The sequence below is a fragment of the Babylonia areolata genome, chromosome 5 (genome assembly GCF_041734735.1).
Source record: "Babylonia areolata isolate BAREFJ2019XMU chromosome 5, ASM4173473v1, whole genome shotgun sequence".
In the NCBI taxonomy this organism is placed as follows: domain Eukaryota; kingdom Metazoa; phylum Mollusca; class Gastropoda; order Neogastropoda; family Buccinidae; genus Babylonia; species Babylonia areolata.
This window is the reverse complement of record NC_134880.1, coordinates 57,483,969-57,499,566: the sequence shown is the minus strand read 5'-3', so window position 1 is coordinate 57,499,566 and position 15,598 is coordinate 57,483,969. Positions and strand designations below refer to the sequence as shown.

Sequence of the window (15,598 nt, the reverse complement as noted above, 5' to 3'; positions counted from 1 at the left end):
ACTGGTTGCGCTTTTGAAAAAGCTGAACGTGTGTGTCGCAGATTGTTTCCCCGCTGTCTCTCTCTGTCAGGTAAGGAAATGCTTTGGTTTTTTTCGTGTGTTAAAAAAAAAATCTTCTTCTTATTGATGTTGATGTCTTGATGTATTTCTTTAGATAAAAAAGGAGATTTCTTTTCTGATGTTTCCAACAGGAAAAACAAACCACTCGTCTTTGTAAACTGATGATAATTGAGGTTTCGATCCGTCCGCGGTGTTCACTTGTCGAAAAAAAAAAAAAGCTTTCGTTTCTGATTTTCGGTTTTATTCGTACATGGGAACGGAAGTAGCATTTCAAGTTACATATCTGCTTTATTTTATAAAGAACATCCCAAACCTGTTTTAATTAGTCAAATACTAACATTGTAACAACACAAAGCCTACATGCATACGGCGGGCTCCACTTTCTATGAGGAAGAAAATCGAAACGTGTTATGTGTAGCGCATTTATAACCAGGATTCTCAACAGCATTAATTGTACAAGGAAATGAGGAAGACTTCAGTTTACCAATAAGATAATTTAGTTAAAAACGATAATTACAGAGAGAAAAAGAGCACGTGGCGGGTGAGGGGTGCAGAACAGAAGAACGCTCGTCAGTTGTTTTTTTTTAAAGAAAGAATTAATGCATGACCTTTGATGCCGCATGGAAGGTTAAATCATAGTACTATCCACGGGGACGTTTTTTCTCTGAAATGCTTAGCTTTCTCTGAGTCGTCTCGATTATTATCTATCTGATTCCGTCTGAAAACTGCCCCCCGCCCCCCTTCCTTTTTTTTCTTTTTCTTAGATGAAAATAAAATCCTATTGAGCCCCATTCTGTCGAATCTTGTCGACCGAACGACAGGCGCGGTAGCCGAGTGGTTGGATTTTCAATATTAGGGTGTCGGGTTTGAATCTCGGTAACGACGCCTGGTGGGTAAAGGATAGAGATTTTTCCGATCTCCCAGGTCAACATATTTTTTTTATGTGCAGAACTGCTTGTTCCTGAACTCCTTTGTGTTTGTATACGCAAGCAAAAGATTGATACGCACGTTAAAGATCCAGTAATCCATGTCAGCGTTCGGTGGGTTATGGAAACAAGAATATACCCAGTATGCACATCCCCGAGAAGTATGGCTGCCTATTTGTAGGGGTAAAAACGGTTATACACGCGAAAGCCCACCCGTGTACTTATGAGTGAACATGGGAGTTGCAGCCCACGAATGAAGAAGTTATCGAACACTGCAGTTCTGTTATAAATGTTGGTCCGTATCACTGAAACCATGTACAAGTAGGATCTTTGTCGACGGCAAGGTAGGTCAGTTCTCTCTGTTCAGTGCATGGTCTGTGTCACCGTGACACCACAGAAATGTGCACCTGAGCTCCGTGCCGTTAATATGAATAAATCACGTCATTGTGTCTGCAGTGCACAGGCTGTTCGAGGCTTGCACACACATGTACACTCGGCCTTGGATCCCATTGATTTTGATTTCCCCTCACACCAAGCGAATGTTGTTTGAACACTCCACCAACGAAAACTGAAATCGTGCAGTGGTGGGTCCAGGCCGCTTTTTGTGCAACTGATCTTAAAAGAATGATTGATGTCTCACCGCTCTCCATCACCCCAATTTCTCCCTCCCTCACCCCTCATTTTATACCCCCTTCACCTCTAATCCTTCCCGCCCCCCATAGCCCTCCCCCCAGCCTCCCCCCCTCAGGTCCACACAAGAAACAAAACAAATATTGACAAAGCCAAACATTGCGTCACCATTGAATCTGTCATGACTTGGCGCGCGGCAAATAAACCAGACGGAAAAATCCATTCGCACTACAGTGCATGTACTGCTACCCTATCGGACCCCATCCCCGCGATCCCTTCTACCCCCCTGCCCCACTGATTCCTTCCCCCGGCCTTTTTTTGGAGGGCGCCACCTCAGATTTCAGTACAATCTCTATCAATAATTATATCTCGTCAGAACTTTAGAAATGCTTGTGGATCACATATGGGTATATACCAACTTGACAAATGTAGGTAGGGTCTTCTTTGCAGCTTTGTCATTATGTTGATACGAGGTCGGTTGTTTGTTGTTGTTGTTGTATATTGTATTGTGTATTGTATTTCTCTTTTTATCACAACAAATTTATCTGTGAAATACGGGCTGCTCTCCCCAGGAAAAGCGCGTCGCTACACTACAGCGCCACCCTTTTTTTGTGTGTGTATTTTTTCCTGCATGCAGTCGTTTAGTTTTTCCTATTGGAAGTGGATTTTTCTATAGAATTTTGCCAGGAACAACCCTTTTGCTGCCGTGGGTTCTTTTACGTGCGCTGAGTGCATGATGCACACGGGACCTCGGTTCATCGTCTCATCCGAATGACTATAGCGTCCAGACCACCGCTCAAGGTCTTGTGGAGGTGGAGAAAATATCCGTCGGCGGCAGAGCCATGATTCGAACCAGCGTGCTCAGATTCTCTCGCTTCCTAGGTGGACGCGTTACCTCTAGGCCGTCACTCCACTGCTGTTCAGCGTTTTGTTTGTCGCTGTGTGTGTGTGTGTGAGTGTGTGAGTGTGTAAAACTAATCCCATCAAGTTAAGGGATATCCCTTGTTGAATGATGATACCGTACAAAGAATACGTCATCAGCACGTTATCTGTGTAACTGGATGTGTCTTTTTACCGGAACACCATGTGTGGCTGTGTTTATAACAAACAGTCCTGGTTTGCTCTGCCATTGCACGGCCATACATGATAGGATAAATCATAGGATCCAGTAACAAAGTGCATGCTATTCAATGGTCGATCGTTTCGGAGTGGGTGGGTGTTCATTTTTTAACCGAATTAAACACACAAAAGCAACAATGGTTGAAAGTTAATGGGATGTAGCTGAGTGGAACAAACTTTCGATTTAATTTTGACACAAAATATGTGTTGTTTAGAAATGTAAATTGTCCGTTCGTGTGGGGGAAAAAAAGAAGAGAAATAACACACACACACACACACACACACACACACACACACACACAGATAAACACTAAAACAAAGAATGGGAAAATAAAGATAAATGAGATATGTAAAAAGTGGGAACGAAGACAGACTCTGTAAAAAATAAAATAAAATATTTTAAAAAGTTCATGCTTAATATCCGTGTGTGTGAGCCACAAGCAGTGACAAGTTAAATCTTACAAGAAAGAGGAAAAAACAGGACAGAGAAAATGTCACCAGGTAGTTAAGTGTGGAATGGGCAACATCTCTCTCTCTCTCTCTCTCTCCTTTTTGTCCTTTCTAAAAGTCGTGTTTCCTCGAGACAGACAGAGAGAGAAAGAGAAAGAGCCATATACTACTACAAGGATTTTGTGGAAAGGGCAAAATATATCTTTTTCCCTCCACTTCCTTGAAGTCAAGCTTCCTCAAGGCCGCTACAGCGACTTGTGCATGCGAAAGAGCACGTAGCCCAAGTAAGGAGCAAGTCTTACAACGGCCGGGTCTCTTGAGGTTTTCGCTGAAGTGTTCCACTTAACCAGCGAGACCAGAATAGACTGCCGACGCTGACCCGTTAGGAAATGGGCCGCCAAAATAATTTATACTCGGGGTTGAAAAAAAAAAAAAAAAAAAAAGGCAGGCAAGAGCCAAATCCTATTCGGGTATACATAAAACGGTCGGGGCTGCTTTTCGGACAGGACCGATTTGCCTATCATGTCACCGTTTCGCCTACTCAATGATTCAGTCATTTCGCCACCACCGTCACTTTTACCTCTTCAAACTTTGACGCTGTGTCCGATTGATTTCGTCTACCCTACATTTCAGTTTCAGCCTGTCTCTCTGTCTCTCTCTCTCTCTCTCACACACACACACACACACACACACACACACACACACACACTCCATTTTATACCTGGGTATATTCGATCTGGGTTATATCCAGGACTGTTACACCGCCATAAAACTGAATCATTTTAACAGCCGGGTCGCTTTCGCCATTGAAACTTGCAGTGACATTGCATACAATCCGTGCAGCTGCGTTATCTTTCTTTCCTTTTTTTTTTTTTTTTTTTTTTTAATTCTTTTTTCGGATCCCTTTTTTTTTCTTTTTCTGTTTTTTACACTACTTCGGGAAGCTTGCTCGCTCAGTTCCTTTGTGTGGTTTCAGTTTCAGTTTCAGTAGCTCAAGGAGGCGTCACTGCGTTCGGACAAAACCAAATACGCTACACCACATCTGCCAAGCAGATGCCTGACCAGCAGCGTAACCCAACGCGCTTAGTCAGGCCTTGAGAAAAACAAAAACAAAAAACAAAAAAACAACAAAACGGGGGAATAAATAATAGATAGCTTACATAAATAAATAAATAAATCAATAAATAAATAATAATTATAATATAAAAAAAGGTAGTAGTAATAATAATAGTAATACTAATAAAATGATAATAAAAAATAAATAAATAAGACAACAATGGTGATAAATAAGCGAATAAATGTAAAACATGAAGACACATTCACACATGCATAACAGAAATGCACCAAACATGCAGTTTCACAGATATGAAAGCACAGTCAAATACATATAAACGTACATGAGCTCCAACACACACACACACACACACACACACACACACACATTACCTTGCACCTCCTCTACCCCCCTCCTCCACACACTCATTTCTAGTCTACGTATCGCAGCTTCCACGGCACACACACACACACACACACACAAACACAAACAAACACACACTCACAGAGATGAACACTTGTACAAGCACACACGCATACGCCCATATCTCCCACCCCCAACCCCACACACATATATACAAAGATGTATATATATATATACGTTCCAATATCCTGTTGCTCCCACAGTGTAGGCATGTATACACTCACATACCTCATCCTCTACCCCACCTCCCCCCGCACTCCCACCTCCCCTCACACACACACACACACACACACACACACACACACGTACACAGATCTCTCCTGACACTTGTGTACACTTACACTCTCGCGCATTCACAAACGCACTCAAAAGCACAGACCCACACATACACACAAACACACACATACACACACGCACAGAGGCTGCCACTGACTGGCCGCAAGAGGGATGGGAAAAGATCTCTGATGCCAAGAACGTGGCGTCTAGTGTGTTGCTCAGTCTATTGTATTTGGAAAGGCCCACAGAGACTCTGTTCCGTTTTGAAGAAATTTGCGCAATGTTGGTTTGGAAATGATGCCGATATTTGTTTGATTTGCAAAGCATCGTGCTCTACCTTTCATGTTAGACTTGCGGCCGCTCCCTCTCTCTGCTTTTATTTCTTTGAGGCGATCGATGGTGTGATGGCCTTGTACCTGTTCTTTTTGGTATTCTTTGACTTTTCTGAGGATTTCCGATTTTCCTAGATGTAGGCCGCTCGTTGGTGTTGCGTTACCAGCAAGTCTGTCAGCTTGCTCATTTCCCTTGACACCTGCATGTCCCGGGCAGTATGACCATGTGAGTTTTTTAATCTGAAAGTTGCGCATTGCCTTATGCCACTCTGGGCTTCCCATTCCGTTTTCAATTTTCTGTATGAGGTTCATTGAGTCAGTTAGAATCATGGCATGTTGGTTTCCGGGCGTATGGATGGACGATAGCCACTGGAGGGCATGTGTCGCAGCTTCAACTTCCATCGTTAGGCTGGAGGTTGTGACTTTGTAGGCAGCATTCTCTTCCCAAATTGTTTTTCCATTTTGTTTCACAGTGAATCCCCAACCAGACTGGTCTTTGGTGACTGAGCCATCTGTGTATATGATGATGTCCTCTTCTTTACTGTTTTCTTCTTTGAGTAGCTTCACTTCCGCATCAGTTTTGCCCTCTGGCCATTCCCGACAATGTCTTCCTAGAGTGGATGAAATGACTGTGTTGAATAGATGGTTGAGGTTTTCGGGGTTTTTCTCCCATTCTTTTGTTTCTTTCAGGTCTTGTAGTCGGCATACTAGCTGGATTGTGTCTTCTGCTTGCTCCATCCATGATCTTCCTCGTCCTAGACGGCTGCCTTTTGGTTCTTTGACTGCGTCATGCAGTGGGTTTTGAGGGTTTTCTAATGCTTTGAAGTAGGTCTTGACCTGTTCTAACTTGTTTCTGGCCTGCACTGAAGGAAGGTCAAGCAGGTATCGCATGGTTTCTGTGGGCGTGTCTTTTGTTGTTCCAAGGATCAGCCTCATAGCTTCATTTTGTACTCTTTCTAATTTTAGGAGGTTGCTTTGAGACGGTGTTGTTAGCCCAAGTCCGTAGTCGATCACACTGAGGACGAGTGATCGGTATAGCAGGAAGAGGTGGCGTTGTTCAATTCCTTTGGTTGCCATTGCTTTTAAGACTGAAAGGCCCTTTTTGCATTTGAGAACAGTATTTTCCGTATGTTTTCTGAAGGTCAGCATTCTGTCGAAGTGTATTCCTAGGTAGCGTAGGCATTCAGTTTTCTCAATTTGAATCCCATCGAATGACACAGAAGGTGGTGATTTGCTCGCGGTTTTGTTGTTGAGGGTGCACAGCAACGTTTGGGCTTTCAATGGATTGATGGAAGATCCTGTGTCTTTGCACCATTGAGCAATATTGTTTAGTTGTTTCTGGACGGCTTTAGTTCTTTCCTGAGCATCTTTCGAAGTTTTGAAGACCAGGCCATCATCCGCAAGGGTAAGCACCCGAGCAATTCCATTGTTGTTTAAGTCTGCAAGGCCCTTCGTGTAGACATTGTAGAGGACAGGAGAGAGCAGAGACCCTTGTGGCAGTCCCATGGATAGTTTAGAAGGTGCAGACATCCAATCTCCGAGGCGTAGGACGACGGTTCTTTCCTGAAGCGCTGCTGCTATCCATCTTGTCAGTGTCAAACTTACTCCATACCTTAGTAGCAGCTCCATGAGGTGCGGAAACTGGACTTTATTGTAGGCATCTTCAAGGTCAATTGCTACTGCTAGTGTTTCTTCTTTTCTTTGAAATCCTTAAAAATGCTCTCCCCGGCGGGGAATTGAACCCCAGTCTCCCGCGTGACAGGCGGGGATACTGACCACTATACTACCGAGCTTTGTGTGGGGTAATACTAAGTAGTGAAGAGAGAGAAAAGGGTTAATTTTAAAAAAGAGAAGAAATTTGGTGAATTCGATGCTTACTATTATCAATTACCCAGTGGTTCCAAGTATATAATTATCTGGACTCTGTGTGTGTTAGTGAATATCTCTTTTATTCTTTGTTTCTATTTGAAAGGAGGAGTTTGTATTATACTCCATGTTTGGTGATACATATACTTACTATGTCAAACTGATGCAAACTAGGCCTATCGGTTTGCTCTGCTCGGCCAAATTTCGCGCAGCTAACAGTGAAAAGACGACCCGTCTTGCCCGGCCCGCTCTTAGCCAATTGAATATAGGCTATTATTGTTTCCTTAACTGGAGAAACAGCCCTGATGGTAATCATCATGAATTTCAAACTAAACAGATGGTACAAATTGCGCGGTAGCCAATTCGATCTACAAAGGCTTGGAAGCCTTGTGGTTGACACAGGAGCCAGCGATGTCAAAGTGACCTTTACATGAGTCATTTGGGCGCGGAGGGAGGAGGGTGTGTGTGTGGGTAGCCATATGCAGTGCAGTGCGTACGTGTGACCACCCCACCCCACCCCACTCACAGCCGTCCCCCAAGTCTTCCCTCCCTTCCCGGTTCCATCTGGTTTGTTCAACACCCTGACACCAGATTTGGATCTTTGACACTGACAGTGGACCACAGTAGTTACTGTTAGGAACTTCACCACTGAGTAGTAACAACCCAACAATACCATTAATTAATGCAGTGGTAGCTTGAATCGCCAGTGAGGTGGGAGGGGAGAGAGGGGTGTCGTGGAAGGGGAGGGGATCATGCTAGGGACTGAGACATTCTGACGTGTGTGTGTGTGTGAGAGAGAGAGGGGGGGGGAGGAAGGGAGGAGGGTTAAGCTGACATGGCTGTGTGTGTGGGTAGATGGAGGAGTTTGATGAGGCTTGAGGGGGAATGGTGCCTGATGAGGCAGTGTGTGTTGTGTGTGTGTGTGTGTGCACGTGTGTGAGAGAGAGAGGGGGGGAGGAAGGGAGGAGGGTTAAGCTGACATGGCTGTGTGTGTGGGTAGATGGAGGAGTTTGATGAGGCTTGAGGGGGAATGGTGCCTGATGAGGCAGTGTGTGTTGTGTGTGTGTGTGTGTGTGTGTGTGAGAGAGAGAGAGAGAGAGAGGGGGAGGAAGGGAGGAGGGTTAAGCTGACATGGCTGTGTGTGTGGGTAGATGGAGGAGTTTGATGAGGCTTGAGGGGGAATGGTGCCTGATGAGGCAATGGTATGTGTGTAAAAGGGGGGGGGGGGGAGTGGCGAGGCGGAAGTGGGGGGTGCTGAGGGTGAGATTTTGTGTGCGTTGTTTGTGTAGTCATTGAGGATTTGGAGGGTGGATGAGGGGGTGCGGAGGAGGGGGGTGGGTGAGGCCAGGGGGATGAGGGGGTGGGGGTGGGGTTGAGATAAGACAAACTGAACTTGACAGTAGGGAATGGGTATAGAGTGGGTAGCAGAGGGAGGGAGGGTGTTTGAAAGCACGGACCGGTGTTTGAAATTCGCCATGGCTCAGTGGTTGGTTGTGCGATGCGAGTGGTTTAAGGGGGTCTGGTGACTGACTATAAGGTATTCCTTCCTAAATGGTACCATCAAAGAGCCTGTTCCTATAAGAGAGCTTTGCCCTGTTGGCTCATTGGTACCATTCACACGACCTTACGTGCGGTACTACCTAGCCTAGCTGTTCGTTTGAGAGTTTTGTTCAGGCGTGGGAAGACGTAAGAAAGATTGGAGACAGTTTATAGTTTGATCTGAGACAGTTTACAGTTTATAGTTTGATCTGAGACAGTTTATAGTTGGATATGAGAGTTTATAATTTGATCTTCCGACTTCTGAAATGCCAGCGACTTTTAGAAGATGTAAATATAAACTATAACAATGTGACTGATAGGGACAAACAGCACGTAACCCTTTGCAAGAGAACTCTGTCTCTTTTTCTGCGCACAGGCACACACACACACACACACACACACACACAGCTATATATATATATACACACATAAGCCACACACACACTCATACACACCATTAACCACACACACACTCATACACAACATAAACCACACACACACACACACACACACACACACACACACACACACACACACACACACCATAAACTACACAGGATGTTCTTTCATGTGAATAAAAAAAAAAAAATCACTCCGTACGGGGACAACTTGACAAACAAATAATATGGGAGTGGCACGAAGCAAAACCAGTTGGGCATGTTTTGCTTGTCGCATTGTGTATTTGTGTGTGTGTGTGTGTGTGTGTGTGTGTGTGTGCGTGCGCGCGCGCGCGTGTGTGTGTGTCTTTGTGTGTAATTATGTACATTTCTACAGGACTTCACGATGAGATTTTCCTGTTGCCTTGTGGAATTCGCTGTACTGGTGGGATTTTTGGTGGGTTTGTTTTTATTTGTGGGCATTTTTTCCCCCAAATAAAACAGTTTCATCCAAATCCAAGACTACAAATCCAAGCTGGCCGAATACCTTCCTACCCCCCCCCCCCCCCACCCCGACTACCCCTTCCGCTTCTTCCCCCTCCCCACTCCCACGCGCACGCTCCACCACATAGATCGAGAGGAGGGTTTGGTGACTGCCTTTGAAGCTGCCAAGTAATGTGATAAAGACAGCTGTAGCTGTGTGTGTGTGGTTAGGGGTGGGGGGTGGGGTGGAGCTACAATACAAGGGGGTGTGGCAGTGGGCGAAGGCGGAAGTGAGTGGGAGTGGGAAGAGGAGGAGGGGGGTGGGATGTTTTGTTTATTTTTTGTTGCTTATACTAGTCCAGCCGACCGCACAGGGCCATATCAGGACTGCCAAACCATACAGATGCTCAGCCGCGTCAACACAAAACTATCACATCTAATAAAATAAAATAAACATTGAAAAAGACAACAACAAAGAAACAACAACACAACGACACTAAGACATCTAAAATAAACACAGATCGGGGAGGGGGTGAGAAGGGGGAAAGGACATTGCACTGTATATACTGTATGATTCACAGCTGTGTTGTTCCACTCAGAAATACGCACTGTTTGGTAGACTTTTTCAATTTTTATTTTCATTTTTATTCTCTCTTCTTGTGCTTTATTATTATTATTTTTTTAATACCCAGTTTTGTCCTTGTTCCTGGCACTAAAATCATGATACAGTTTCGCAATAAAGTTGAAGGCCATGTTCCCAGCGGCCACAGGAACGTGAAATGTACAGTCTCCACAAAAGTTATGAATACTTTCCCACAGAAACTTAAATCTCTCTCTCTCTCTCTCTCTCTCTCTCTCTCTCTCTCTCTGTGTGTGTGTGTGTATGTATATATATATATATATATATATATATATATATATATCTGTGTGTGTGTGTGTGCTTCGTAAAAACGTTCAGGATCACTTCTCAACACGGACGGACACTGTGTGTGTGTGTGTGTGTATGTGTGTGTGCTTCGTAAAAACGTTCAGGATCACTTTTAAAAACGGACGGACACTGTGTGTGTGTGTGTGTGTGTGTGTGTGCAGTGTACATGCGAAAGAGGGAGAGGAGACAGATAAACCAAAGTAGTTAACTAACAGTTGTATCTTTGAAAGCCCTTTACGATTAAGATATGGACTGAACATACACTGTTTCCAACTGTGTAACTTACGGGCCATGGATCAAAGGCAATCGCGGAAAATGAAGCACTAGTAAATCATGGGGGTTTTTTTGCACACAGAAAATATCTAGAGGTAGGCTGGCTTTCGGCTACACACACACACACACACACACACACACACACACACACACACGGCACAAACACACACACACACACACACACACACACACACATTGAGCTCGATCCAAGCCATACCCCACGGATAAAATGGCTGACGAACACAACACTTTCTAGATGTAGTGGCCACGTAGATTGTAACACGAATGCGAATGCTTGAAATCTATCTATACAACAAGGACATCAGTATGGTTGACAAGAGAAACGCTTGTGTCGTTTAACATCAACAGCCAACATGTATATTATAATCCTGGTAGAAGTTACAATCAACAGCGAAAGCAGGCAGTGTATATATGCCCAATATAACTCCAACCCCAAAGCCGGATGTACAAGCCGGATTCGTACGACAGTGTCAGTGTTTGCGTTGTCCCGAGAGACAGACAGAGAGAGAGAAACAGATGCACCGAGAGAGAGAGAGAGAGAGAGAAACAGAGACAGAGAGAGAGTGTGTACTGATATGTGTGTGAGAGTGCGTATGGGTGATGTGTGTGTGTGTGTGTGTGTGTTGCGTGTGTATGTGTGAGTGTGTGCGTTAAGTGAGTTAGAGAGAGGGAGAGAGAGAGAAGCTGACAGAGAGCGTGTGACACTGTAAACATTTTGTGCTATCTTAAAAAGTAACAGATACGAAGCTAGTGACCACTGAGTCACCGGGAATGCAGTCAATACAAGATGAATAACACCAATGTTACCTCTCTCATATATTATATATAATTGTATATAATTATATATATATATATATATATATATGTGTGTGTGTGTGTGTCTGTGTGTGTGTACAGAGAGAGACAGACACACAGAGAGAGAATAATAGAACTTTACAAATCAGTTCAACCCATCACAGTACGCCCTTTCCCGTGTATAAACTGTTTACTGTTGTCACAATTATGTAACAAGAGAGCTGGAAGCAGAACCACTGATGGAAACAATTCATAATAAATATATTAAAAAAAAAATCGGCAGTGCATGTACTTCTAGAACTCTTCAAACTATTTCCAGCCCAACACAGGAAGGCCTATGTCATCATACGCCCTTTCCTGGATGATACCAGGTACCCTTCCTAGCTTTATCAATTGATCCAGCATTCCGTGGTATCTTGGTCAGTATATGTCCGTCCGCTCGAAGAACACCTGACATGCCAAATGACCTCTCAACTGACCTTGATCTGTGACCCCGGGCTGTCAGTGACTGATAGGTTTGCAACTGTGGCATCCATGCAGTCACTACAGAAGTATATATACCTGTCCTTTGAATAAATCCTAGGAACTCACCGTCCTCTCTCGAACAAAGAACCCTTCATCAAACGGTAAGACCCAAACCCTGAACGATTTGACCCAATTAATGATTAAGGGGCGGCTACTGAGCCAATATAGGTCGCTCGACGCAACGCTGTTTCTGAATAAACCCCCCCCCCCCCCTTCCCCCCTGCAATCTTGCTCAGTGGTCTCAAGATGTGTCCAAAGTGATCAGGGAAACACATACTTAGTAAACTCTCGACTGATAGTCTGTCGTGATGATCGGCAACAGTTCTTTTTTTGTGTGTGTTTTCTTTCTTTTTTGGATCGACGCGTATGCGTTACATTCATGGATGCGTGTATAATTATATGTATGACATATAACATGATGTAATATATATATAATATATATATATATATATATATATATATATATATATATATATATATATATATATATATATGTATGTATGTATGTAGAGAGACGGAGAGAGAACTCAAAAGGTAATCTTTACTGACGTGACAAAAACTCTAACCAGCAACTGTCGGATCAGTCGTCAGTTCAGCCCTGTAGAACATTGGATAGCCATTTCGACCTGCGGCGACGCTGTCTTTGACCCATAGTCAGTGATATGTAAAAAAAAAAAAAATCACCAGTATACTATATCATGATAACGACTACAACAACAACGACGACGACGATGACGATGATGATGATGATAAAAATGATAGTACTAATACTGATGAATAATGGTATCGCCGGACTGGACAATAGCGCCTTCAAACCTCCAAAAGTGCTTTGCAAAATGTCAGTCAAAAACAAAGCATGCAAGAGAACACACACACACACACACACACACACACACACACACACACACACGCACACAAACACATACACACACACACACACACACACACACACACACACACACACACGGCGCACACACGCACACACACGGCATACACATACACACACACACTACACACACACACACACACGGCACACACACACACACACACACACACACACACACACACACACACACAGAGCATGCCCGGGCGTGTGAATGGAGACACCCAAGACAGGTTTGATAGTAAGGGTCATTTACCAGGCCAACTAACGGGGATAGAATTATATATTAAAAACAAAAACAAAAACAAAACCAAAAAAAAATGAAGAAGACACATCAATTCAGTAACAACTACTTGGGTTTCTAAAAGTGGTATGCATTCCATCTCTCGGATATACATGTACAAGAATCAACACACACTGGTGTCGTTCTCAACACTATATATATACGTCCTGAACTGAACATAACAGGCTCCACTGGCCAAGCGCGTCATTGGCAACAAAACGCCGAAAGACTTCCATTGTTTGTCCACACACACACGCGCGCGCGCGGGCACAGAGACACAACCCACTGATACACCAACACCTCCCACCCACCCCTACCTCCCACACCCCACATATACACTTGATTAGTCACACGCACACACACACACACACACACACAGCATAACAGATATATATATATATATATATATATATATATGCTTTTTTAACGGATGAGCAGACACGGATGCACAGAATGCTCTATTTTCCTTATACAGTGTATAACTCCTCTTTAATGTCTGTGGTTAGTATTTGCAGTTGAACAGGGCGAAAAGAAAAAAAAACAAAAAAAGCTGTCTCTGTCTGTCTGTCTGTCTCCCCCAGCATCCGCAGATTTTGGGCCTGCAGTGTGTGTGTAGTGTGCCGTGTACCATGTTTTGAGGCGTGGAAAATTATGCATCGAGCTGCACGGAGTTCGCTGTTAATGCATGTTGTGCATGCTAGCAAGCTGTATGCAACGGTAAACAACCCCAATTTTTACGACCACTGTGAATTGATGTGTAATTGTTCCGAAGATCACGGCGCTGACAACATACACAGCCATCTGTTGCACGATACAGCCTGTGTGTGTGCAGTCTGGCTGATAATAGTAGCATACTCTGACCTATTTCTATATTATATCATATGTATGTCTGAAGCTTATTAATTGGCTGCATCTCAGTGACTCATCTGTGTGTTTTTTCAACTCCTGCTCCGTCCCCACTTTCTAGATCTTCCAAGTAAGTGTCTCCAGATGTATGCCGTTGTGTTCTAATGATGATGAAAATGATAATGATAGTTATATACTGTGGAGAAAGGTGGCAGAATAGTTAAGACGCTCAGCTGCCAGTACAGATCGATAGTCCGTTGAGAGTGTGGGTTCGAATCCCACTCTCCGCGCTTTTCTCCAAAGTTTTCACTGGAAAAATCAAACCGAGCGTCTAGTCTTTCGGATGAGATGATAAACCGAGGTCGATCCGTGAGCAGTTGCACTTGGCGAACTGAAAAAGAACCCATGGCAACGAGAGTGTTTTCCTCTGGCAAAAGTATATAAAAAGAAATCCACTCTGATAGGTACACAAATATATTTATAAGCTTACACGCAAGATCTGACAAGCGCATTGGGTTAAGCTGTTGTCACAGTGTCAGGCATCTTCGTAGCAGATGTGGTGTAGCGCATATGGATTTGTCCAAACGCAGTGGCGCCTCCTTGAGAAACTGAAACTGACAGTTATATGTAATGATTTTATTTATTTTTTTTTTTTTAATCTCTTTGTGTGTGTGTGTGTCTCCGTGCGTGTGCGTGCGCGTGCGCGTCCACTCCCATTACTCAATCCATGTAATCCCCACGAGAACGCTGATATCAGACAGACAGACAGACGTTTCTCACGCAATCCACGCCTACTGTAAGAGTTCTCTGTATGACCGGGGGAATCCAGACCGACACCGGATCCCTTTGAACTGTCACTTTGCTCCACTCCACAACTGTCACTTTGCGCCACTCCTGTCACTTTGCACCACTCCACAACTGTCACTTTGCTCCACTCCACAACTGTCACTTTGCGCCACTCCACAACTGTCACTTTGCGCCACTCCTGTCACTTTGCTCCACTCCTGTCACTTTGCGCCACTCCACAACTGTCACTTTGCTCCACTCCACAACTGTCACTTTGCGCCACAACTGTCACTTTGCGCCACTCCTGTCACTTTGCGCCACTCCACAACTGTCACTTTGCGCCACTCCACAACTGTCACTTTGCTCCACTCCACAACTGTCACTTTGCGCCACAACTGTCACTTTGCGCCACTCCTGTCACTTTGCGCCACTCCACAACTGTCACTTTGCGCCACTCCACAACTGTCACTTTGCTCCACTCCACAACTGTCACTTTGCTCCACAACTGTCACTTTGCGCCACTCCACAACTGTCACTTTGCGCCACTCCACAACTGTCACTTTGCTCCACTCCACTCCTGTCACTTTGCTCCACTCCACTCCTGTCACTTTGCTCCACTCCTGTCACTTTGCTCCACTCCACAACTGTCACTTTGCGCCACTCCACAACTGTCACTTTGCTCCACTCCACAACTGTCACTTTGCTCCACTCCTGTCACTTTGC

At 44.3% G+C, this 15,598-nt stretch overlaps 1 protein-coding gene across 1 annotated transcript in view; it reads left to right on the top strand.

Annotated features, from left to right (window-relative positions):
* LOC143282548 (cytochrome c oxidase subunit 6C-like) overlaps positions 1-15,598 on the top strand; it is a 32,828-nt gene that overhangs the window by 89 nt on the left and 17,141 nt on the right. Inside the window, exon 1 of the mRNA XM_076588233.1 lies at positions 1-70. This exon is cut by the window's left edge and continues 89 nt beyond it. The gene's annotated coding sequence lies outside the window, so the exon portion shown is untranslated. The remainder of the gene's footprint in view (positions 71-15,598) is intronic.